The sequence below is a fragment of the Empidonax traillii genome, unplaced genomic scaffold, assembly GCF_003031625.1.
Source record: "Empidonax traillii isolate 1590-97213 ecotype Southwest subspecies unplaced genomic scaffold, ASM303162v1 scaffold248:size1534464, whole genome shotgun sequence".
Taxonomy (NCBI): Eukaryota; Metazoa; Chordata; class Aves; order Passeriformes; family Tyrannidae; genus Empidonax; species Empidonax traillii.
Window position 1 is genome coordinate 1,404,209 of NW_020955441.1, and position 26,206 is coordinate 1,430,414.

The 26,206-nt window shown below is 39.5% G+C and overlaps 1 protein-coding gene across 1 annotated transcript in view; it reads right to left on the minus strand.

Moving 5' to 3' along the window:
* SEMA6D (semaphorin 6D) overlaps window positions 1-7,045 on the minus strand; it is a 214,756-nt gene extending 207,711 nt beyond the window's left edge. Inside the window, exon 1 of the mRNA XM_027888998.1 lies at window positions 6,988-7,045. The gene's annotated coding sequence lies outside the window, so the exon portion shown is untranslated. The remainder of the gene's footprint in view (window positions 1-6,987) is intronic.
* Between the last annotated feature and the right edge of the window lie 19,161 nt (window positions 7,046-26,206).

Sequence of the window (26,206 nt, forward strand, 5' to 3'; positions counted from 1 at the left end):
AAAAATATTCCAGACTACCCATGGTGTGCCCAAGGTAGGACAGGAGTTGTGTGCCCACCTAAAGCTGCCCAACATTGCCTGCTACAGGATGCCGTTGTATGTAGAGAGAGGTATAGTTTTGTACAAATTCTATTATGCTGCCATTTTATAGGGAAAGAAAATGGCTTTCTCTTGTCTTCTTAAAATAAATGCTTCACTGATGTTATGTGGTAAAGCAAATGCTTTAGTTTGCTGTATGTAATTTGCTAAGAGGAAATGGGAATGCTTTAATGTGGACAAGCAATGTTTTTCTGAGAAAATCTGAAGGCCTTCCTGTATTGGTGGAAAGACATGACATTTGACTGAAACAAAAACATTTCTGGTGTGTCCTAATGACAGAGATAAATTCTTCATGTGGAAGAAGAGAAACCTGTCTACTTCATAAGTGTGTCAAATTCTCCATAGGGCTTAGAGTTTAACAGCTGTTTTTGCTGGAAATTCAGCATGTGTTCAACACATTTTATCTTACATGGTCAAGGACACGGCAAAACTCTCCATGGATTTATTTAGTTGGTTTGGGTTTTTCTTGTTTGTTTGGTGGGGTTTTTTTGTTTTGCTTTGTTTTGTTCTTTTAATTTGGTGGAGCTACCCAGGCAATGTGCAGGTAAAGCTTCTCTCCTCACAGCCTCAAGCAATCTGGAGGAAGAGTGGAGTTTCATCAGTTTTCAAAAGGAAAAAAGACTTGACTCACTACCAGAATTAGAGTAAGAGATCTAACTGGAGACTGTCTAGAAAACATGAAGTTCTAGTTTTGAAAAAAAATTTGGGTACTTGACTTTATGGCTACTGTTCATACCCTGGGAATTTTCAGTTTTTATGTTTTGCATGAAACAAAAAGGGACTTCACACTTCATTAGACTTTGCACAATATACTCACATTCTCATGCTAATAATATTTGTGTAATTTCTCATATATAGCTGAAATGTCTCATCTTGATCTTTTGATCTGTGAAATGGTTGGTTTCCCTTCCTTCCAAAGGTGATTTTTCTTTTTAATTTTACAGCCTCAGACAGGTTCATTCACCCGTTCTTTGAATTACGGGAAAGGGAAAAAATAATACTTACTCAAAATGATAAAGTATAAGTGGGTCTCGCCTCACCTAAACCCCAATTCAAAGATGCTGAACTTTATGATCTGACATTTTCAGGTTGGCTATGTCTGACTCAGTACTGTGCATGTTCATTATATGTGAAGAAATCACTCTCTTTTTTTCCTTAACCCACACCAACAGACAAATGAGGTTAAGGCATTTTTAAAGTAGATTTTAAAAATTTGGCTAGTACTGGAATAACAGTAATGTTTTCCATTATGAACTAGCAAGAAGTGACCACTCAAAGAAAATACAGGGCTAGACTACTCCTTTCTAGAGCAGCAACAATAAAGCAGAACTCTGTATTTCAGGCTCTCCCAAAGAGCCTAGTAATGCATTTTGTAGACCAAAACTAAGCCCTGTAGCAGGGAATATATCTCAGAATTTTGAGCCTCAGAAGGCTAGCAAGGAAAAGCAGCAAGGTGGTTGACTCAAAAAGACTGCTTATTTTTGGTTTAGGAGCAAACAGAACCCACCAGCGGTTTGTCAGTTAACTTTTTAACAAAGAAAATTAGGATCACATATCTCAGACACTGCACAGTGGTTCTGCTCTCACACACAGAAGTCCTTAAGAATCAATTCTGCTGGCTTTCAAGAACATGGATGTATATCACCCCTTTTCACAGTAATACAACTTGTCAGGAGGAACTCCCTTCACAGGGAAAATTTCATGTGCAGTGTTAGTGGCCTGAACATTCAAGTTCAGAAACATAGTTACAGATACATGCTACAGCTGGATAAAGAAAATATGTGCTGTCACATTGTCATGACTAGCTCTCAAGTGGGAGAAAACATTGTAGGTATAAGGAGATCTTAGAGCTAGCAAGCAAACCAAAGAGCTGGAGTAAAAGGAATTGGGTTCTTTGGACAGACTAAAAGAGATAGAAGTGGTATATCAGTAGGAAACATAAGGATTAAGGAATACAAAATATTTCTGAGGATTTAAGGAATATGATCAAACCCAGAAGTGACAAAAATAAAGGTAAAAGTGGACTTTGTAAAGGGAATTACGACCTAACAGAACAGGCAGCGTGGATTCAGCAGAAGCTAACCTCACCGAAAAAGGTCAGAGACACTGAAAGGGGAGCTCCCACTAGAGAAACAAAGTTAAGAATATGTAATTGGAGCTGCTAAAAAATACTACTGCAAAACTGATAGGAACTCCTCCTGCTCTGGAAGAAAGGACTCAAAAGCCTCTCTTTTCCAAGTGGAGATCTTTCCTACTTGAGCTAAAGAAACAGGCTCTTGGCTAATAGCATCACAAGCACTTACTGTGTTCGCAGGCCTGCCATGGGAGCAGAACATACTGAGAAATACAATGACTCTTCTTCACCAAAGAAAGCTGGTCTCAAACATCTGAATTGTATGATAAAGTCAAGTGATCTTCAGCTTACAAGGGAAGAAATAGGTGTTTTATACCATAAAACAAAAAAGAACTTCCTAGTTTTCTCATAGAATAACATTGATTTCTAGCCGTGAAACACTGCCCAGTATCAGCCTTCACATATATTTCATCTCTCTTTTCCCTTCTCTTACTTTGATTTATAATTACATTGAAGATTTTTCTGGTCTTCAAGACACCATTTATACTAGTTCACAATTAAGGTATCCACAGTATCACCGTAATTTAAGATACAGACTTTTCTCTACTAAATATTCACTCCCCACGTAAATGACACGCTTAACTGACTGTTTCCTTGTCTGTAAAAGAGATGAGATTAAGCACTTCCTTGGGGGATCAACAATACTTGATTATTTCAGATCAAACCTAGGACTTGTTTTAAGACTTAGAGATCCTCCAGATGTACACTTTTGTAATTTTCAGTTCCACCCTAATGCATTCCAGGAGAATCACCTGGAGTACCAGGGATAATCAGTGTAGCTGTAGATAGCATGGAAAACCAACAGATAAATTGGTATGTATTCTCCAGCCCCTGTATTTAATCATCTGTCATTAACATTGTCATTTATAAAAGAGTCTCCTGCATTTTGAATCCGCCAGGGTTTGAGTTAATTTTAAAATACAATGCCAAGGCAGGAATTAATTCCCAAGGTAAAGGTTTAAGAGACAGTATTTAAAAATAAATTAAAACCAGTTGTAAATAGCAGTAGAATTCAGTAATAAATTTTCAGTACCTATCCTTGGTGAACAGCAGAGGATATCATCCTCCTCCTCCTCCTCCATCCACATCCCTGATGGAACCATCTAGTTTTGTCCACACCAGCCTAAGGCAACGGAACCATAAGCACATCAGCCCACAGGGCCAGCGCTCAGCAGAGACACGTGATGAGCTCCACATCATCAGTCTCTGGCTGTGACCACCTCTGCCATGCACACTTGGAACCCAATGGGAGGTGAAATGGCACTGGACTCCAAAGACTCATGCATTTCAAAGAAGCCCATTTTTGGAAAGTGACACTCCATAGTGCCAAGAATAGTCATGAACTGAGGCATTCAAAAGCTGTAAATGGGTATGGGTCTATAAATACAGACCATTTCCACTGGCTCATTCCTGAGTCCACAGAGAATGAAACAGCCTTAGAAAAACAGCATCTGTGTTACAAATATCATGTTTAAGAAAAACTGAATTGTTAAACATTTAGATAGAAACACAGGATGAGAAATATTTATTTTTTTCACATTTTGACATGTTAAGAGAAGTAATATTTATGCAAGGTGTCCTTTAAAATTAGCACGTTGCTCTTTTTGACCTTTGAAAATTTCAGCTACCTTCTCTCTCAAACATTTAGTAAACCTGACCTTCCACCACAGATTATATGCCTTCAACTTTTCCAAGATCCAACAAAGACTCTTCCCAGACCCCTTCTGTAGCTTTCTCACACTTCCTAACAGAAAGTTCCATAACTTGAACACACTGAGGTATTTAAACATAAATTTGCAAGACAGAAGTAGACCAACAAAAGATCTGGAGCTAGGAGAGAACTAATTTCAGAACAATAGCTTTTTTTATTTATTTCTGAGTTTACAGTGAAACCGTAATCAGAAAACATGTGGGTATGAGCATACAAATAACTCTCTATTTTGGGGTCCTGAGAAGTTTCAGCAATTGCTTGTAGCATAATGAATGTTTGTAATTCATTGGGTTCTGTTTAAAAATGCAAAGCACACCACAACATCAATGATGTTCTCTTTATCTTAACAAAAAGAATACTACACTTAATGTTTTTCTGACAGAGCTAGCATGTTTCAAAATATGTATTTCTTTTGTACAGTATAATGTTTACCACGGTATGTTCCTACTTGAGTTAAATTAACTGTAGTAACATCATATTTCAGGCAAGACCATGCTCTGCTAATTATCCCAAAGAGCTTCAAAATCTTTACAGTATATTCACTGCATTTACATCTTCTCCACAAACTTACTGATCTTGTTTATATAATTTTGCAAATGACAAGATGTGTAGGATAACGATCTAAATGAACTAAAAATTGTGTCATGGACAGATCCTTCATAGATTTGCAATTTGTAGCTGTCAATCTTCCTACAGCTGCTAGATAACAAAACAACAGTTCTTTTCTTCATGCAGACAAGCAAATTCAATAAACATTAGTAAGGACTCTTTTCCAAAAGAAAGAAATCTCTGGTTCTCCACTGTATTAAACCTTTGCTTATACACATCTTAACCCCTTTCTTGTTTTTCTTAGGGAAAGGGAAAAAAAATCACATCAGTTCTGTGTGTTTTAGCACCAAATTTAACTTATGTGAAAAATGGGCTTGCTGATTGCTAAGCATTTTGGTAAAGAGGAATAATATACAAGGGGAAGGGGAGAATAGATATAGAGACTTACAACTGACATCACATTGTAACTGGAGAACACACAATGGGAGTAGTCAAAATGATCATTAAAGGCAGCCATTGCATTTTTATATCACCTTCTCAATCAAGACCTGCCTGAAATGGGCCAAGTTATACTAACATTTGAAAGAGAACAAGAGCAATAAAGGGATCAATATCATGTGAATCTTACAAATTCAAAGTTGTGAAATTAATAAGGGCACTGCCTATAAGATTGTTTCTCTTTTCCTTAACATGAGGGCATGAACTGAAAATGTACTTGCAAATGCTGTTAAGAATTGGACTAAGGACCAACATCCACAGAGATAGGAAAGAAAAGGAATTCAATCAATATAAAATCATTACAGAAGGAGAAATAAAAATAGAAAATTAAAACAAATTGCTACTACTGTAGAGAAGGACTAAATGGCTACATAGATAATGGACAATGCAAACATTTTATTCCTGAAACACCCCTGTATTCCATTTTTAAAATTGCTCCAAGATTTCTTCTTTCTTCAAGGAAATTATATATCAAGTTTCCATAATATCAACATCAGTTCCGTACCATAGGTTTTCCCTTTGAAATTAAATTCCACGTTAGACAGAGGTGTTCACAAAATGTGTTGCTCCCAGGGGCTAGAAAACTCTAAGCCTACAGACTAATGCACTGAGCAAGTCCATCAAACAAAAAGCATTCAAGGCAGCCACGCATGTTCGGTCCCCTGAGATTAACAGCCAGCACCACTTGATGCACACAAGCAGTTTAGGGTCATGAGTTGTACCACTTCTTACATGAGATATTTTAAATCATTGCTATGTTGCACAGCTATAGAAACGTATCTTTGTGGGTGCAGCAAACAAAGTGATCAGGACACAGACTTGTAAGAGGAGAGGATGCTCGCAGGTGCCTGTGTTTAGCGAGACACTGTCAGAGTATAAATTTGCCTCATACATCTCACTGATTAGATGCACATGTCTTATGATGGCAAAGGGGATTCATGAATGCTGCGGAGAGAGACCTGTAACAGCACGCCCGCTTCTGCTCTAAGACAACCAACAAGGGGTACCATCATTTAAAATAAATAAACATTTCCTCAGTCAACGAGTCAAAAAAGGGCTGGGGCTCCAGCCGGGAGAATAATTGGAAAGTCGAAACACCTGAGAAGAATTAACGGGAAGAGCAGTCCCGGCAGTATCGAGCTCCAAAACGCCCCAAGTACCAGGCGGACAGACACGTCCCCCGGCAGCCCTTCGGCTCTGAGCTCACGAAAAAACACCCACGGAAACCCCGGCGAACGGGCTCGCAGCCGCCCCACCTCAGCCCCCGGCCCAGCTCGGCCCCACCTCGCCCCCAGCCTCGGGGCGCCGCAGACAATGGGCGGGCGGCGAGACCCGCCCGGCGCAGCCCCGCGCAGCGCCCGCATCCCTCGGCACCCCCCCCGGCACCCCCGCCCCGCGGGCAGGGCCGGCCGGAGCCGCGGCCGCACGGAGGGACTGACGGACTTACTCGGGGTGCGGCAGGGCCGGCGGACACTGCGCGGCTCCGGGCGCGGCTGGCGGCGCAGGGGGATCGGCGGTGCGGCTGGAGCCAGAGCCGGAGCAAGAGCCGGAGCCGGGCCCGCCCCGCACGGCCGCGCTCGCCCCCCGGCCCGCCCCGCCGCCCCGCCCCGCACCTGCACCGCCCCCGCACACGGCCCGCCCGCCCCCGCGCACCTGCCCGCGCCCCTCCGCACCCTCGCTGTCGCCTGCCCGCGCTCCTCCGCGCTCGGCCCCGCCTGTCCCCCGCTCTGCCCCCGCCTGCGAGGCAGCCCCGCAGTAACGCGGTGCCCCGCCGGGATGCGCGGCCGCGGATGGGCGAACCCGGCAGGCGCCCGGCCCCAGCCACGCTGCAAATGTTCTCCAGCGATCGATGCTGTCATTTGACTTTGCTGCGGAGGAAGGTGTCAGGCAGAGACTTTACTCTGAAAACTAACTCGCTTTACTTTTTCCTGCTTTGCATCCCCCGGCGAACTTCTTCCCCGTTGCGTGTGCGCACGGGCTTCTTGCCGCGGCTCACCTGCCTCCCGAGGAGCGGCAGGTCCTGTCCGGGCCAAGAACTGACGTTCGGAAAGTGCCCCCGCTCCTCTTTAACACCTGCAAAAGAGTTAGAGCACACAGCTCAGGCTCACTCCCAGTGGGGTCCAAGTTCTCCAATAAAAGCTCTAGGTTTTGACTTCGGTATGAAATGGAAATCTTTTGTTTCACTTTGGGTTTGCGTCGTTGCAGATTTTGCATCACTGACTTTTCAGAATATTCCCTCAGCCAACATCGGAAAGCATTTGCTTTAGATTTGAAACAAATATAAAATTAAAATAATTTTTTGCAGCCTTTGGTGTTTTGTTGTTTGGGTTTGGTTTTTTTTTTTCCTATTTTATTAAAATCTCAGTTTCGTGGCACTGCAACATAATGTCTAATCTGAATGTTTTACTATAATTTTCACTGAAAAATAAAAGTAATTTGGTTAGTTCTAACCTGAGTTCAGAAACCAGATATTCCCTTGGGAAATTAATGGAAGCTAAAGCATATAGATGAGAAAACATTTTTGCAGTTTATCTTCAAGCATAATCTACTGAGGAAAACATCACAACCCTCTCCAGGTACAGTTCCTCTACAAATAAGGAGCAGGTTTGCTACAGAGGAAAGTGACACTTGTGCAGGGACAAGGATGCTATTATATACTAATTTTTTTTTCTTTTCTAGTGGAAGTCTTCAGTGACAATTGTGTTTCTCAGATTCTGCAACAGCAGCTTGGCTTCAAGCCACAAGCAAGGAAGCTGACTTTGATATGTTCTCTGAAATTCTCTCTCCTACCTTTTTCATCAGCAGCAGGTGTAGGTCCAGCACCACATCCTTCATCACTCACCCTTCTGCTGAGCCTGGAGCCCACCTGAGGGACAGCCTGTCCCTCAGCCCTTCTCACCCTGTTTGGGCACTCTGTCCTGTGAAAACCCATGTGCTGGCTCACTCTAACACTGGGCTATTACTTGTGGGGGAGGATTTGCCCTTGGTATCGTTGCTGCTTTAATTCTTGGTGTCATCTTGCAAGTTTCCAAACCTCATTTCTTCCTACTTTTCCAAATGAGCTGGAGCGCTCAGGGTCCCTGTTCTGTATTTGGGTTTGGGAATGGACTCACTGTTGGCCACTGTTTTGCAATGGCATTGGATTTCTTTGTCACTGTCACCATGAACCAGACCCAGCCAGAAGGACTGTGCCTGACAGGCTGCTGAGCTGAGCCCAGCTCCCTCACACACCCCTGGTACCTCTCCCTCCTGGCTGCGAGCTGTGCTCACCGTGCCCAGCTGCCTTGTGCTGCCTTTCCCTGCTCCAGATGTTCATATCCAGGTGTGGGGGACTGCAGGAGCTGCCCCAGGTGGACTCACCAATTCCAGCTGGTTCCCCACTGTCCTTACCCCTGAGCAGGGCTGAACTCCTCAGAGAAGCTCAAGGCAGGAAGAGGTAGAAGATCAGGGTGAGGCAGTGAAGGCCCCCTCCTGAAGAGGCAGGGGGTATTTTTTAACTTTGCTTCTTGCTATCCAACTATATTTTAAGTTGGCAATAAATTAAATTATTTTTTTTTCCCAAAAGCAAGTCAGTTTTGCCCATGGCAGTAACTGGTAAGTGATCTACCTGTCTTTATTTCAATCCAGGAGATTTCCCAACTTATTGTGTCCCCTGCCCTGTTGGGGAGGGGAGTGATGGAATGGCCAGATGGGTGGCTGGTGGATGGATGGGGTCACCCATTACAGGGCTACAGTCACTGGAGAGAAAACAATCCTGTTCAGAGCACAGCAGTTCCACACAGCAGGCTTGTGTGTTGTGACTGTCCAGCACTGCCAGAGGGGTCCTTTTCTATCCATGCTGCCATCACCCCTGTCTCTTGGCTGCCTTTCCCACTGACTGCAGAAGACACTGAGGGTACAGTGAAGATTTTTTGTGCTGAAATTCCTGTTTGGCAAGAAATTATCCCGTTTCACTGCAGTGCAACATTGTCTGAACAGGGCATTCTGAAAGACAGCAGCACCTTCAGTTTTCTGATTATACTTCCTGTCTGAATGTCCTAGAGCCAGGTCAGCCTGTGTATTTGCATCCTATAGTCCCCTTAGCAGAATCACACTGTGACCACATGGGGCAGAAATCTCTATTTACTGTCATCTACCGTACCCTTTGCACTTCACTTTCTGTCCCATAAATTATCTCAATTAAACATTCATTGCTGGAAAAGAGAACTTGCCCCCCCCCCTTCCTTTTCTCGACATTACCTGCTTCAAATTGGGAGCATGTGTCTGTCTTATGAAATCAGTGACTAAATTTCTTGGAATTTATGCTTTGTTCCCTTTAAACAAAATTGTAGACAAATTCTGGGTGAACTATTTTTTCTCATGCACTAAATTCAACAAAGATGCAGTTTCACTTAGTCCCCTCAAATACAGATCTGGATTATCTTTCCAGAATAGTTTTTTTGGGGTATTTCCAGGATAAGATTCACAAATGCGTCAGAGTCACTTTCATCAATCTTCTCTCTTCTACTTTCTTAGAGGGTAGGTAAATTTTGAAGCATGTAGGAGATTCAGATCTAGTTCTGTTCTCTGCCTGAGTGAATTTGAATTCTCATTGTCATCTACTAAGTTATAAGTTACTTGGGGATGTGAAAAGATGGAAGAGAAGATTATTTTCCTGCCAATACTATTTCAATATGTACAAATAACATTATCTGGAGCAGGAATTAGATCAGAGTCTTCTCTCAGGTAAGAACTAGGGGACTAGGGACCTGTTCATACTTCTCAGACAGTATTTATTTCTAGATGGAGTTCAGCAGTGCTCCAGCAAGAGAGGTGGGAGGAACCCTGCTTTGCTGCCTGGTGGAGGACACCAGCCCTGGCCATAGGAATGTGGATGCAAATCACGAGAAAGGGAACTAAGTGCAGGGGGTTAAGGTGCTTTTAACTCTTGTGGTGATATTTCTTTCTTAAGGTTTGGATGGACAAAGAAATTCTCTGTACAAAGTAGGGAAACGTATAATCAGCTTTTCTCCACTCAACCTTATGTTCTTTCTTTTCTAAGTTAGCAGTCACTGTAACTTGATGTCATGGCATTGCTTAACTTTTCCTTTGCCCTTTCATTTCCTAAAAGAAAAGCTATTATCTGTTCTGATCTTAACATCCCATTCAGTTTATACTAAGTTCAGTGTAAACTAGAACATTTCCTGGCAGCATCCATAGTTACTTTTTTTCTGAGGTACTTACCACAGGAAGAAAACTTTGTCAGGTGACAGGAGAGCCTGCATAATTTAACATGAAATAGTCACTCCTGAATGTTGCAAAGCAGGCAAGGGCCCTCAGAGGCTGCTTGTGAGAAATCTTATTCTTCACTATTAAGTGTTTCTGAGACAATGCCAATGTCTAGTTTACCAAAAGACTTTGTCAGCACTGTTTGGAGGCAGATCCATACTGAGCCACTTTCACATGTAACAACCCTTTAGAGATATCCCTGCTTCTTCTTCAATTGTTTTACTAGGGCTGCTGGAAAAGGATGATCCCTATCGCGTTGGAATGCTGCTGTCCTCCCTCTTTCAGTTTGGAGTACTTTTGATGGCCCTTGTTGAGCAAATTGCTCTTTCATGCTACACCGTTGCTCAGCAAGGTATTTCTGCTTGTCAGCTGTTACAGACTCCAAGAGATAATGTTGCTTGTTTCACAGGTTTCTTATTAACAGCTTACTTTTTGCTTACAGGACTCAGAGCACATACACTGTATATCACCAGCTCCCAGCTACATTTCTCTAGTGTAATATTCGTAATATTATAAATATTTCTGAGGCTCATATTGCATCTAGTCCCATGATTCAGCTGAAATTGAATTGGTTTGTGATCTAATAACTCAATTGCCTTTTTTTTTCCTGCAGAGCATTTAAATCAGGAGTTTGTAAAGCACTTCAGGTCACATGGCAGATATCCTCCTATTCCTCAGATTTTTTTTTCTTTTTTTTTTTTTTTTTTTTTTTTTTTTTTTTTTTTTTTTTTTTTTTTTTTTTTTTTTTTTTTTTTTTGATAGTTGTTGCAGTGAGATATGAAGTCCTCAGTTTCGCCTCATGACTCATCTCCTGGAAGCATTTTTCTTTTCTTTCTCTTTGCTCCAGACACACTGGATTAGGCTTTGTGTCTCTGTCCCAGTCCTCTTTCCTGGACTTTTTTTTATGGCACTGTATCTGTTTTGCACTGTGTGTTGTTTCTGATGTGATTTTTCTCCTGCAAAATTTAGCTGACCTTGTTTTTGTGTTGCTTTAGAACATATATATTTGTCTTTATAGTAATCCAAAGCAATCAAAACCTCCTCTGCTTTAACCAGGAAACAGATGTCCTGTAGACAGTCTAATCTCGAAGAAGAAACTCTTGGTATCTCAATACTTTTAAGTGGGAAAAAAGATTTCTTAGGTCTGCAATTTAAATATCTATTCCCTCATTACTACTTCTTATTAGCATCAGGGAATAGATAGACACATTCTCTTGAACCTTCTAGCTGCACTAGCCATTTCAGCATCTCAAATATCAATCTCTGTCATTCCATGTCATTCCTTCTCATTCCTAGCAAACACAAATATCTGTAATATTCCTTACCTTCTTCTCCTCTGGGTTGTCTATACATTTAAATGTCCTATTACACCTCATCCTCTCTGATTTTTTCTATCAACATTACATCTCTTAGATTCCAGTCAGATTTCAGTGTTCCAGTCACACAAATGATTTGATGTTTCAGTTATACCTCCTTTACTGAGAATTTGTTTCAGAGTCTACACAGACAAACAGCACAATCTGTTATAGTTACCTGACATTTTAAAACAATCATAGTCAAAATAACAGCCACAATTTGTTTTAGTTATTATCATTATGAATGGTTCATGAAAGTGTATATCCTGTAGAGTAAGATAGAAATTAGGGAGAGGTGGTGTTGTATAGTGTCTAATATACAAAGAGGTAAAAATACCCTATATATAGTATGAATTTGAGCTCTATTTTCTGTTCAGCTTTTGCATTCATGAAACACTTCCTGCTGGCAAAAATAGCAATATTTTTTCACAATCTTTCAAAATATGTTACAGTTCAACTGTTGTAAATGCAACAGAGACTTTAAAAAAAATGCATCACAAGGTTCTTCACTTTTCAAAAAGGGGGTGATTCAATTGCTGGATGCATTTTTCCTTGAGCAAAGAACACTATTCAGTAAGAAAGAGCGAAGATAGAAAACTAAGTCTGTAGAAGAAAAGAGTTAAACAGACTGAAAAGGATCCAAAAGGAATGATATTCTGCACACAAGAGAATGCCATGTGTATTCCGTTACTTTCCATCTATTCTGTCAGAGAAATGCATGTGTGCCATAGCAACAAGCACAGTTCATAAAGCTTATATGTTAAATCATTAAACTAAAGATCACTTACTTTCTCTGAATTGGCAAGTAGCACTTTTGCTGTTCTTTTAGGCAATAGTTAATAAAATATTCATAAACAACTCATAAATGGTTAAACATGCTGAATGCTTAAACTTTTACATGGTTTCTTTCATGTTTCCTAATACACGTGCAGAAAGATTTCTTTAAAGTAAATAATACTCTTAGAACACGTTTTCATGTGGTTTTTGCACACAACACACAAAGCGATGCAATTATGTCAAGAATTTGATTGCAGAGCGTAGCTCATATTCCCACTTCCTCACCTTTAACCCTTCTAAGTGGACAATGGGGTTTTCTTTCTTCTTATACAAATTATTGTCTGTGGAAACACTTCCTTAAATCTCTGGACAATTATATTTGATTATCTGCAATGTTGTAATTTCAAATTATGAAGGAATACTGTGGCTTCCTATTTTTTCAGGCCATTATTCTTTAGGGAAACCTAAAGTGACCAGTAAGAGAGTTCAGATCATTTGCAGATTTTCCAAATATGGGATTAAGTTTCATTTAAGCATTGCTTCTCCTGCCCTGCAAATGCAAATGCATTGTGTTTGTTGGAGTAACCAGCGTTAAATTAAAAATCTCAGCACACCCTCTAGGGAATTCAACTCTTCACAAACCTTAATTCAAGTGAAAGCTTGAGTGAATATATAGGTATTCAATATGACAGGAGGGACAAGAATCCATGGTTTGCTGCAGTTTCAAACTCCCTTTCTTACTATCTATCTTCAATCAAAGTTGTGCTCATACAGGGACCATCTGCAAGGCGGTCCCATTTAATATGATTTACCAGTGTGAATAACAAGGTGGAAGCAATATGTGATATTACCAGACTCAAGCTGTATAACCAGGAGTAAACAAGAGTAAACAGAAGGTCCTAAATCAGCTTTAATGACAAAGAGATTCTTCAGGATAGTATGTATCCAGCCATCCCTGTGAGTGCTCAGATCACTGAGACTGCCAGCCCAGCATGGATCGGATCGACTCCAGGTTGGACACTGCCACTGAGAGATAAACAGACAGACTCCAAGTGGTCAGATAGTGTAGAATCCACATGAAAAACAGCTTTATTGCTAGAAATGTCTGTGGAAAGTGATTTTGGAGAAATTTTACATTTTGTGTTGAGGAAAAAAATAGGGCACAGGGAATTCAAGGGTTGGACTTGCTCATCTTGGAGGTCTTTTCCAACCCAGATGATTCTATGATTTTATGAATTTAATAACATTTTCTGAAGTGATCGATCACAATGATAAAATATGGAATTATTATATGTATAGAAGTGCATTATATTTATATATGTATTTACAACATCAGCAAACAATTTGTGATCAATGAGTAGATGTAGTTTTTCTACATAAGGTTTGATAAAGAATAATTGATCACAAATGAATAAGATCTCACAATCTGTTCAAGCAATTTGCAAACAGAAAGAAGAAATAAATTTCATAAATACAAGTTTTACTGAAAATTCTTTTCCAAGCTACTCATAGGATAAGTGGCTTACAAAATATTTACTACTGGTGCATAGAAACACCATAGACATTAAATTTCTCGGCTCCAGCTAAACTTTGCACTTTGATAAGTGAGTAACATTATAAATTATAAATTACTAGTACTGTCTAAATGACTATAAATTATTGTTTTGGAATGTATTGTACTAAGTAACCAAGTTTCCGTGGGGTTAATATTTGTGCATGCGTGGGGGGGGTATTTTTTTGAGCACAAAAATAATTTCACATAAAAATGGCATGCAAAATGAACTGATATTCACCAGTTATAGTGACTTTCCATTGATAAGGGTAATGGGAACAGTAACTTGAGCTTGGACAACTAATTTGTGTGGTTGTTCTACCCTGCAAAAAGGCTGAGACCTTCAAATCAAGGATTGATATTGAGAGTCTTCTCTTTGTCCCCAGGAGAGCTGTAGCTGTGTTTGAGATCCTGAGGCCTTGCCCTCAGTTAGCTTGCCTGAGAAATTATCCTTGGATTACCTTGGATCATTGATTCCACTAATATATGGGCAGTAGATATTATCTACTGCCAGATTTAAGATTTAACTGAACAGTTACAAGAAACTATGGGTCTTGCAAATGGCAATACAACATTCTTTAATGAGCAGCTAATATTTCTGTTGAGCAGCAAATGTAGATCTCTCACCTAAGAGACATAGTGCTTTACCTCTTCTGTTAAGCCTTTTAAAGCAGATGTATTCAAGTTTAAGAATGGTAATAAAATGTTGGATAAAAAATAGTACCCTTAGAAGATCTATTTCTCCTTAACAGCTTTTTAAAAATCTAGTATTGGCTGTATTAATTTGCACAAAAGATTTAAAAACAGCTTACTGTAGGCTCTGCTTTTGTGCACTGTGGCAGAATGAATTATGAATGATTGCATCATTTAAATTCTAAGTTTAGTTTTCAAGTATGGTTGATTTTGCTTAAATGAGAATCCTGTAGCTATTTAGTAATTAGGACTGATAGTTCTATGAAGTTCATAATTGGTCCCCAAACAGGTGTTTCCTTTCTTCTTGGAAAAAATTAGGTATATTTTTGCCCTGCTGCATGTGAGCTCATGGAAATTTCCTGAATATAAAATTATATAATATTCATAACGATTATAAAATCAAAATTATACTTGACTTTAAATGTCTACTCTGCTAATGTATTGAATTTGAACTTGACTCAGGCCTAATTCTGTAACAGTGCTCTGCTCTCTTGACCATGAGCACAGTTACCAACACCTGAAATTGCTCGGTACAGATGATCTGATAATATTTTATGACAGCCTGTCTAAGGAGTGTAGCTATTCTCAATAATAATTATGGATAAGTTAGATATTTAATGCTGTTTTTCAATATATACTGTGTCTACTGAATAGAGATAGATGGTTTTGGATGTATTGAAAATAAACTCATTACTGCCCATAAAAATGGTGTATCTTTTACACTGACTGACTGTCAGGGACAACACAATACTTGATGGGGTGACTCCTTTGAAGTTTCTGTGAATTGTCTCAGCTGTATTATTCCCAGTTTGTGTCTCTACTTTGAAAATGGCAGCAGCTGGCAATCATTTATCATATTTGATTGTTCTCCAATGATTCAAGCTCAGACAAGTTACCTTATCATCAGTGCAGGCAATTTTTATGTAAAGCACCAGTATTGACTACAAGAGATCTGATGGCAGTTTTAAAACATTTCTGCATTAATAGCCTTCTCACTGCATTTAAGCATCCTGTCTCTTAGATCCTGTGATGAATGCGACACTGCTATTATATGTCCTAAGTACCCACTTTTAATGGTGACAACATCTATTCTTCAAAATGGTAATTGCCTAATGCTAACTATCTTTGCAATTTATGACCACCTTGGGAAAAATACTCCTTTAAAATTGCACAAGTGTTTAGTTAGAAATATGTAATTAACCAGTTACCTTGGTGGAATTAATTTAGGGTAGAATCATAGAGTTGTTTAGGTTAGAAAAGACCTCTAATATCGTTGGGCCCAACCAATAACACAGCACTGCCAAGTCCACCACTAAAAAACCACATCCCCAAGTGCCACATCTGCATGTCTTTTAAATCCATTCTGGGATGGCGACTCAACCACTTCCCTGGGCAGCCTGTTCCAGTGCTTGACAGCCCTTTTGGTGAAGAATCTTTTCCCTATTAACCGATATGAACCTTTCCTGGTGCAACTTTGGGCCATTTCCTCTCATCCTTGTTACCTGGGAGACCAAATCACATCCTGCTCCAACCTCCCTTCAGGGAGTTGTAGAGAGGGATAAGGTCCCCCCTGAGCCTCGTTTTCTCCAGGTTGAACCCCCCCAGCTCCCTCAGCCGCTCCTTATTCACTGCAATGAATGGTGACATGTGGAAACTCATGGAAGGGGAGAGAGAGTAGGGGGGTGAACTCAGAGAAGTAGCCCCGGAGCTAAAAAAGCTAAAAACTACAGGCCCTTTTATCCCCAAGAAAGGGAAAGAGTTGATGAAAACAAGTCTCTTGACACAAACCAAACTCCCGTGTTCTTTGTAATACAGTTTTTTTGAAGAGGTATAAGACTCAGACCTGATCAGTACAGTACTGCTCAGAATTTAAATGAACAAGAGAATTCGGTGTATTTGTTAGATTATGTTTCATTGCTGACAGTTTTTTAAATTGTAGAATAACAGTTTCAGAAAAATTTGTAGGAGGTAGCTACTTTCTGTGAAAAAAATCAGCTTTCTGTCCTAAAACTGACAGTTCCTTTTCTGCTTGTTTTATCTGAAATTTGAGGGCTTTAGATTAAACAATAGATTTTCAATGAAAAATCAAATTTTGCTACAGATAATTTTGATTTGTTGAAGCCAATTTAACAGTCACATCTGGCCTTTTCTAAAATCTTTCACAATCCCCAGAGAGGCTCCATGGATGATGAAACTCCATCTATCCGTGCTCGGCCTTGACTGCCACACTGCTTGTCTCCTACATTTTTTTCTTTGTTTGTGACTGATTATTAAATAAATTGTGGATACCTTCCCAATAAAAGAATAAAAGCAGTAGAATGGGGCACAAATGTCTTAGAGCTTTCAATATAAAAAATAATTTACTGAGAGTACAGAAAGAGTTAGTAACATTTTGATGGAGCAGAAGGAAGTAAACTTTTTGATATGTTTTGTGCACTGTTGAGAGATGGAAAATGAAACAGGGAAGAGTGGGAACTCCAGATTTCAAAAGTAATCAATAAGCTTTCAGTCTTCTACAACAGATACCACTGGTTTTGCAGAGCTGCAGGTTGCGTACACCCTTCTGGGTTCTATAGCACAACTTGTGTCAAACTCCAAATTCCATGAAAGAATTACATGCATAAAGGCTGGAAGCAATACTGCCCAACCCATCTGCAACAGGAACATTGCAATGGTACCAAACATCAAAGCTGTAAGATCTGAGAAGCAAGCGTTTTGGAAGAGTTGATCTGGGAGGACATACACGGTGCTACAGTGGAGCTGTCCCTCCAAAACTGAGTGTGAATGCTTTGCAGGATTTCTTGGATTTAGTATCACAATGTGACACTACACCCCCCCCCCCTTTCCAAATCTTGAAAACAGTACTGTTAAATGCTATTACACACACACAAAGTCTTAATGGATTACTAAAAATTTTGATTAAGACTGCAGTATGTGGTTCTATGTGGATTTATTATGCAAATGAGTTTATAAAAGCAAAATTAACTAGATGTTTCATGCATTTATAAGGAAGAAGAAAACTGCTTTTTCATTGTCAGAAGTAAACAGGTGATAACTAGTTTACAACACCAGTCTGTCCATATGCAATTAGCAACAAAAGAACCCGTACCATCCCAGACAGTCTTCCTTATTTCCTTATACTATTTGTGAAGGAAAATCAGTGGGATGGGCAAGGCTGCAAGCAGAGGAATTGCCCACAAGATGTTTTACCAATTGCAATAGAAAAGGCTTTTGAAAGAGAAGCAAAATACAGGAGAGCAGAAACAATTAGATATGCAGCACACTGAATTCAGAAGTGCCAGCAGGCAATGTGCAGTTCTGGGGAGTTTTGGAAAAAAACAATTGTCAGGTTTATTTATTTATTTACTTCACAGTATAATTCTTCCAAAGCAGAATTGCTTAGCACAGTTTCTAAAAGCAACTGAGCTTTTCACTAATACCTGTGTGTACATCTAATGAAGAAACTGAAAATATGTTGGATGACAGAGATGAAGGGCACTCAAATTCAAAGAAAGTGCTCTCTTTTGTGATTAGAGCCTCTGTACTCTCTCTGTAAGCTGACATCAGGTGTCCAAACCGTTAGCAAATATGACATCCATCCTCCTGAAGCCAATAATCTTTTCTGTACACAACATTTCTGCCACAGCTTCCCCAACAGCCCATCCCAAGTTTTCAGATTCCTTCACCCCAGCTGTCTCTTTTGGGGAGGAAATATCAAAATTGATGAGAAACTGTCAAACCCTGCATAAAATTATGCACTGTATTCACTTGTGGCATTCTCCCACTTGGGTGATTTGTATACTGGTCAGAAAATCCATTTAAACAAGAAAACACCATATACATAAGGAGAGAAGTAGCGCCAGGTTCCTGAGACTTGCAAGCACTACATGTGCTTGCCCAGCGTACTTATACCTTATCAGCTTGAGGGCTACATAAAGACTAACTCCTTTGTGAACAAGCCCCACGTTTTAGTTTGGTTTCCTGATAGCCATTTTTTTCTGCAATAAGTTAATCTCTTTCCTCCAGCTGCAGTCAAGTCTTTTGTTAGTCTCTGTCATGGGTTTTTTCCATTACAGGACAAAGCAAGTTTTGTAGGTTCACAGTCACAGCAAAAATAGCAAAATATGTGGTTTTGGTATTACCCTTTCACTGCAAAGAGATGGCTATCGCGAGATATTCTTTTCCTTCAGATGCACACATTTCACTACCAAGCTAATTGCACTCTGCACACAGTCCATAATATGGCCAACGTGCCCAATCTCAAATTCTCACAGGGTGACTCCACGTCTCCTGCAACACTTTCACAACACACAACATGTCCTTCCTCAGTTCATGTTTGGAGAAATCCACGAACAGATATAGGGGAAGATCAGACCTTTTTACTTTCCTTGGTCTGCTAAGAGAGTCCTAGCACTGCCTTGATCTTTACACAAAAGGATGCAGATTGGGTCTGGATCAGGCATTAGCAGAGGGAGGCTCCTTGCCTGCTGACCTGCTCGAGCATAAACTGACTTGGGGCACTGCATGTCTTACATGTTCCTATGGCTTCAGTTTCAATTATTATTTCAATATAGGACTCAACAGAGTTGTACTTTTAAAAAGCCATGGTGAAAACCCAGCTAAATATTATAAAGCAGGAGAGAAAAGAATGAGCTCGAACACTAGAATCATAACTAATAGGATTCTTCACCCATTGTATTTAGACTAATTATCTTTGAAATGCCTGGGGAATTGAAGAAAGACTTTTCTCGCTGGATACGACACATGATGTGGTAGGTGCTAGAATGCTTTTTCTACAAGCTACACATATCTGAGATCTCCCACAGATATTCTACTAATCATTCCTCAGTCTAGTTAACCTTCATTAGTGCAGTCATGACCCTTCCAGAAAGAAGCAAGAAAATTTTTTAATCTTCATTTTATGAATGAATTTAGTTGTGGAATCTTCTATCAGACAAGAATAACTTCATGTGAAGAGCTTTGCTGTGCAGTGCTGGCACTGTAGAACAATACTGTGCTGTATTTTTTATTTTATTAGTGATTCTCTGTGCATCAGTATACTAAGCTTTTTACACTGGAAAATTAGTTTAAAAAACTATGAAAGATAACAACATTAGCATCTGTTTGTGAATAGCACTACAGGACTTTCTGTTTTAATAACTTGTAAAGGAAAGGTTTAGAACTCTATAGCAAGAACAGTATTTGCTGCACTAATCAAACTTAATCAAAAAGCAAATCTAAATTCTTCTATGATTGCCATAAATTACCTCAGATGTATACAGATGTAAATCAGAACAGAATAGGTTTATTGTTTATTATTCTTTCTTGGATACATTATTTCCAAGCATTTTTCATGCTCTTCTCTACAAATCTTTATAGATCCTTGGTATCTGTCAGCTCCTGACTGTAGTGTATCCCTTGGGCATTTAAATACAAAAATGAGATACCAGTCTCTAGGAGGTAGAATTCAGTACAACATTTTGTCAAGCTACATACGTACTTAGAGGAAGTTCTTCCGTATTCCAGATGTTCAAGCATATGGGAAAAGAAGACTTGGTGAATTGGAATCTTCTCATGTAATTTTTCTGTGAAAAGCTCTCTATCTATCTGTCTACTCCACTGAGAACTTTCTAGCTTCCTGAATGTGGAATAGACGTGAACCTGCAAACCCAACATTATGTTTCTGATACTAAGTAGGAACAAGTTGGGAAATGAGCTGTGTGCCATTTACTGCATCTTATCCTGCTGATGGGCAGACAACACATGCAGGGAATTCCCACTCAGAGAACAGATCAAAGAGAGAATTGCTTGTGCTCTATTTTTGAAGTAACATGATGTTTTGAAATTTAAAATCTTTGTTTGATCCACAAACTTTTTCTGATGTTCTAGAAAATACCAGGTAAAAGGTTATCCAGCAGAGTATAACTTTTCTGTCTAGTTTCACCAGCACTATTAATTCAGATCTTACCTGAGTTTCTGGTACTTCTTATTATTATTCATATTATTATTATTACTACCAGTATTAATAATAGTAGCAACAATTCTACACACAGCAAGTCTCCTGCAAGCATAGCTGCCCATTTTACCAAGATAGCAAAAACCATTGTCTTCAGAAAATTAGGAAGACTATGTAAGAATTCTGCTTTAGTGCTTCCTAGAGAAATCTGCTCTACAGTTTTTCTCTTAAACATTAGTGTTCTGAACCCTCATATATTCCATGCTACTGTTTTCTGCTGTGAGACTTCAGATGTCCATGAGAGCTGTGTTATCAAAAGTGATACAGCCAGCTTTCTTATTTTGATTCTTATTAGAGAAAGTTTTTGAGATAGCTTGATTTCTTTCCTCACTATAATTTCCTCTTCATCACTGTATCCTGTCTTACTTTGCCTTAGAGTGAGATTTTAGCTGAAAATGGTGTTTTGAAATATAGGCAATGATCTTGCTATTTCTTTTAAACACAGTCATTACTGGGATTCATTTTTAAGAAAAGAACCAACACAAAACTTGCTAAGATTCATGTCATAACACCACCTTGCTCACATTTAACAGAAAGCCAGGCCATTGATTCAGTTATTACATCCTTGTCTAGCAGAGAAAGCACGAAATTGGCTGCTCCCTTTGTCTCTCCAGCCTTTTCTGGACAGGTTCCTTTCTTCTCTCCTGAAATGAAGTCTTTCCTTGTGAATGGTGCCTGACTGACAGCCTTGAAAGCTCCATTTTTCTTTACATAGACAGCAAATTCACAGTCGAAGCTTGTAGTGTGAGATTTCCCTTAGTGACCCAGACACGACACCCATGCTGGTTCAGCAGCACTCTCCACTTTGGACCAAGCACTACTTCAGTTTGTGAATCACTATTTCCCTCATGAATCTGACCCCTGAAATGCAACTAGTATAAATTCCATTAATTTTTATGATATGACAACAATATCCCAGGAACTAAGTCGAAACTACTACTTTATTTCACACAGCGCTGGGGATGGCTTCTTCTTTGTTACGCTTAAAATCCTTTCAATCTAAGCCTTATCTTTGGCATATTATTTCTATGTGAGTAATCCCCCTGGAACAAGAGAAACACCATTTAACATCTCTTTGATCTAGGCAACCAAAAAACACATTCCTACTCTATTTAGAGGATTATTACACTGTATTATATATCTCAAATCAGGGCATTTATGCACCCACAGCAATTCTGGGCTCATATGGATTAATTTTCTTGTCTCTCCTCAAAGGCTGTTATAGAACTAGAAGTTCCTTTTAGACCCCAGGCAGAACTGAGTTCATATAACCAAGTGTTGCATCCCCTTTAAAACTGGTGGTTTCCAGGTGCTTCTGTGTGCACAAGAGGCCATAGGTTTAATTTATCTCTTTGGCGAACTGCACAACCAGTCCTTTCCAAAGAGTGAGAGCACCTATGAGATTCAGTAAAAATAAATGAAAAGCAGACATCCAAATCTGACCTCAGCAGTGAGCCAAAGCACAAAAGCTTTGGCAGAAAAAAAAGAGCTGAAGACAAAAGGAACTGTGCTAAAACTTTTCATCACCAGCTCACGGCAAGAGGTATTATGAACTTTTATTCAGTACTGCTTGCAATGAACTACAGACATGACTGTTTCCTACCTGCTCCTGCAGCCTCCCTGAAGAAGGGAATGTCCAGTATCCATGAGCCCCTGGCCAGCTCCTGCGGTACCTGTGGCCTGGACTGCAGCATCTGCCTGCAGACAGTGAAAAATTGTCTGCTAAAGCGGATTTACATAGTTTACTAAATCCTAAATAAAAATCTATAGAACAGAAGGAGATCAATTATTAAACATAATGAACGGCATTATCTCATAAACTGCACAAGGAGGAATTTAAATCTCATTTTTCTGTATCCAGCTCTTCATTACCATTTTGGGAAGAGTTAGAAGCTGCAGCTCTCCTTCTGCCTGTTGTCTTTTAATCCTCTCATTCCCAAGCCACTCACTATAGCATAAAAATGCCATAAACCTAATGCTGTGAAGTTTTATGTCCTTGCAGTAACTAATCCTAAAAGCAGGAGGCACACTTGTTGCTCATACATCCCCCTTCCTGAGCTGATGTTCCCTTATTCCTAAATGCATGCCAGCTCTCTTCATTTCCCTACTGTGAACCCCAACACAAGGTGGGGCAGATGGTTGCAATTTTCAAATACATTTCAAAGCAAACATGTTTACTGCAGCCACAGATGCAGCAAAAGCAACGTTAAAACTATCAATTTAATTTATTCTTTCAGTTTTGGGTTAAGATGAGGTTTTATGAACTGAGTAGCCCAAATTAGGCTACTGAGACATTTCAAACAGCATAGAGACTTTAAGGTGCTATGTGTATCCAGGGTTTTTTGGACCCCTTGGGTTGAGAACAATTACTGCAGAATACTATTTATTTTGTAGTGTGCTTTCTGCTGAATTATAAGTGTCATAAAAAAAGAACGTGAGATGAAGAGCTTGCTTTAATTTGGGATGCACAATGCAAGGCAAAACAGGTCCCTTGGGATGCCAGTATAACTGGGGTGTACTTACTCTAAAAGCAGCTGATTATAACCAATCCACATAAAGGCCTGCAAATGTATTTCTTCAAATTTACTTACTAGCTCTTCCTCCTCCTTCTGCAACCACCCTCAGCATCCTCATCCTTGCAAACAGACCATGGAGTAGGTCAGAAGAAGTTGTATCATAAGACACTTCCCAGAACATTAAGCTTTGTGCAGAACTTGCACTAACTAGAATTTGCCAAGCAAGCCACTGGAGTCAGTGTAAGAGGAGAGCGTGGCACTGCATTTTCTGTAGAGCCAAACACCGCATGAAGAGGTAACAAACCTAAACCAGGTAACTTCTCCATCCAAACAGGCCCAAAGGACAACAGCAAAGAGTAGAATGTAGTACATAGATGTGGTGGGGGTAGAGGAAGCTGCAGGCATCCAAATTTTGTTATTTAGCAGGAATCATGACAAAATCCAGGCTATGAGGCAGAGTGGTCAGAAAGCAGGAAGTAGTTCTGGATCCTTCAGAAGGCACCTGGAAAACAACTACCTTAAAGTTATCCTACAGGACTATTACCCTGCACGTGGAGTACCAACTTTTAAAGAAACACTTACTTTTAAAGGAAAAATAGATACCTTGGGGAAAATGCCGACACAATCTACTATGGTTCTTTTCCCAGCACTGTTTGCAGTCTGACCGTACAAAATTCTGTCTCCCAAAAGAGATCCTCCTGCATTGTCAGCTGGGTACTTTCTGTCCAAAGTGACTCTGAAGTGTTGCTGCCTGGCATCACTTTCATTTCAAAATGAGTTGCATTTTAGTACCAACGAAACAAAGAGCATCACCTCTGCTTACTTTTTGTCCTCCAAAGCCTACAGAAATGATCTGATTATCATTATCTTTGAATGGACATTTTTGCCCAATTTTCCTAAACGTAAATTTCTACAATATTAAGAAGATAATTCATAATGCATAAAGAATATCACAATGGTCACTCCTGAGCATATTTTAATAAGCCAATTTAGTCACTAGGCAATCTTTATGGTTATGTTTCAGAGGCAATTACTAATTTACTGACCTTTTCTGTTATTAGAAAATATTCAGATTGCTCATGATTTCCATTAATTTTTCAATTAGCTTTGCTCAAAATTATCTTCTGTAACTTACAAAGAGCACCCTACATCTTGATGAAAGATTTTCTGGAGACTATGATTTCATATTCAAAACAGGAGCTGGGTGGAGTATCTCTGAATGAATTAATTGCTACCCTGAATGAATTAATTTAAATCAGGAATATGGGTTAAAGAAGCTACTGGATTGTTTCTGTTAGAAAGAAATTAAGATAAACAAAATTAAGGGAACAACAGATACCATTAAAGTATTTCCTTTCTGAGTTGCTGAAACCTTATCCTTATTCCTAAGAGGAAAACAAGTTACTGCAAAGTTTATTGGCTTGCTGAAGAGTTTAAAGTTATTTCATCTTATGACGGTTGTAAAACATAACTCCAAAAGGAATAAAAAGGTAAATATAGAGTTTGGATTTAAATCCTTCTCTGTTTTCTTTGCCTTTATGGTTTGACTCCAGAGCAAGTGGCTTGGCAACTCCATCTCTCTTGCTTATCTCCTAAAACATTTCTAGTTCAAACATATGAGCCAGACACTCAATTCTCAGAGTCATTTTGGGAGCTGAACTCAAAAGTATTTGGTGGAATCAAGCACAAGCATATGTTAAAGCAGCAACATAAAACCCAGAAAATATTTGATGTTATTTACCAAGCTCTCTGTTCCAAATGGAACACAGTAAAAATCTAAGCTGATATCTTCAGAATTTTTGAAAAGTTATGAATTCTTGAGCTCCCAATATGTGGTGGTGTTCATTTTTTTTCTTGCACTCTACACACATCCATGCCCCAAGCAAGTAAAGAATGACGCAGTCAGAATTAGAACAAAAATTACCAAGCATCTGTTGATCATAAAAAAGAAACAAAAAAATCTCTCCAATTAACTTCATAATATTATTACTCAGCTTCCCACTCCTTTTGAAATTTCCTTTCATTGATAAATATCCATCCTTTTTTAAAAAAGAAAAATAAGCAGGTAGACAGCCCAGTTAGAAGCAGCATAGCATACAATTCTATACCTTTACCTCTGTGCTCTTTGCCACTTTTGATAACTATCATTTTATACTGCCTGCTATAAATACTGTATTAATTAATTAGTTCGGAAAAAAAAAATCCCTCTCTTCTTTTCTCCCTGTATTTTTTAAGATCCTAATGAAAATCTAACAGAATGGAGAACAAGGTACTACAATTGCATTTTCATATCTTTTCTGTAACAGACATCCCATTCTTCTCTTGCATCCCACTACTAACAGTTCATCTGAGCATAAAGGAATGGCATACATTTCTCTGTTTGTCAAAGGAGCTCCATTTACATTTCCATGGTGACATACACAGTTCTGTTCTTTGTTACTCAGGAGTAAAATGTGCAGGATCTCTGCCACATACTAGAAATGCCAGTACATGCAATTTTAATTGCAAAAGGTCCTTCTCTCCTTTAATTCTATTATTTCTGTCTTGCTCACTTGCCAACTGCCTTGGCATTACTGACTGTTTCACAACACCCAACTTCTAACTGAGAGGGCAGGAAGCACAGCCTTTTCCTAAGCTTTTGGTACGGGTCCAAATCCTGCCATTCTTGCTTTTTACTAAATTCTTGTTCTCACACAATTCCCATTAACTGATGTGAGAATTTTGACTGCACGAACACGGAGTCGGGTTGTTCAGATCCAGCCCAGCAGCTGTAAAGTGTAGAGCTCCAGTTCCCATCAATAGGTCTGTGCAAGTGAGCAGGAACCACTGCACCTGAGCACAGCCTGCAGAATCAGGCTGCAACAGTTCAATCAGTGCCTTCCTCTGGAAAGAAAATTTTCCATCCTTTGACCTGACATGTTCGATTATGCAGGGCTGTGGAGTGGAAATAGCAGAGACATTGCAAATACAGAATCTATTTCTGCTTCTCAGCAATAAATCATCATATTTCTCTATTGAGGCAGTAAGATCTATGGACA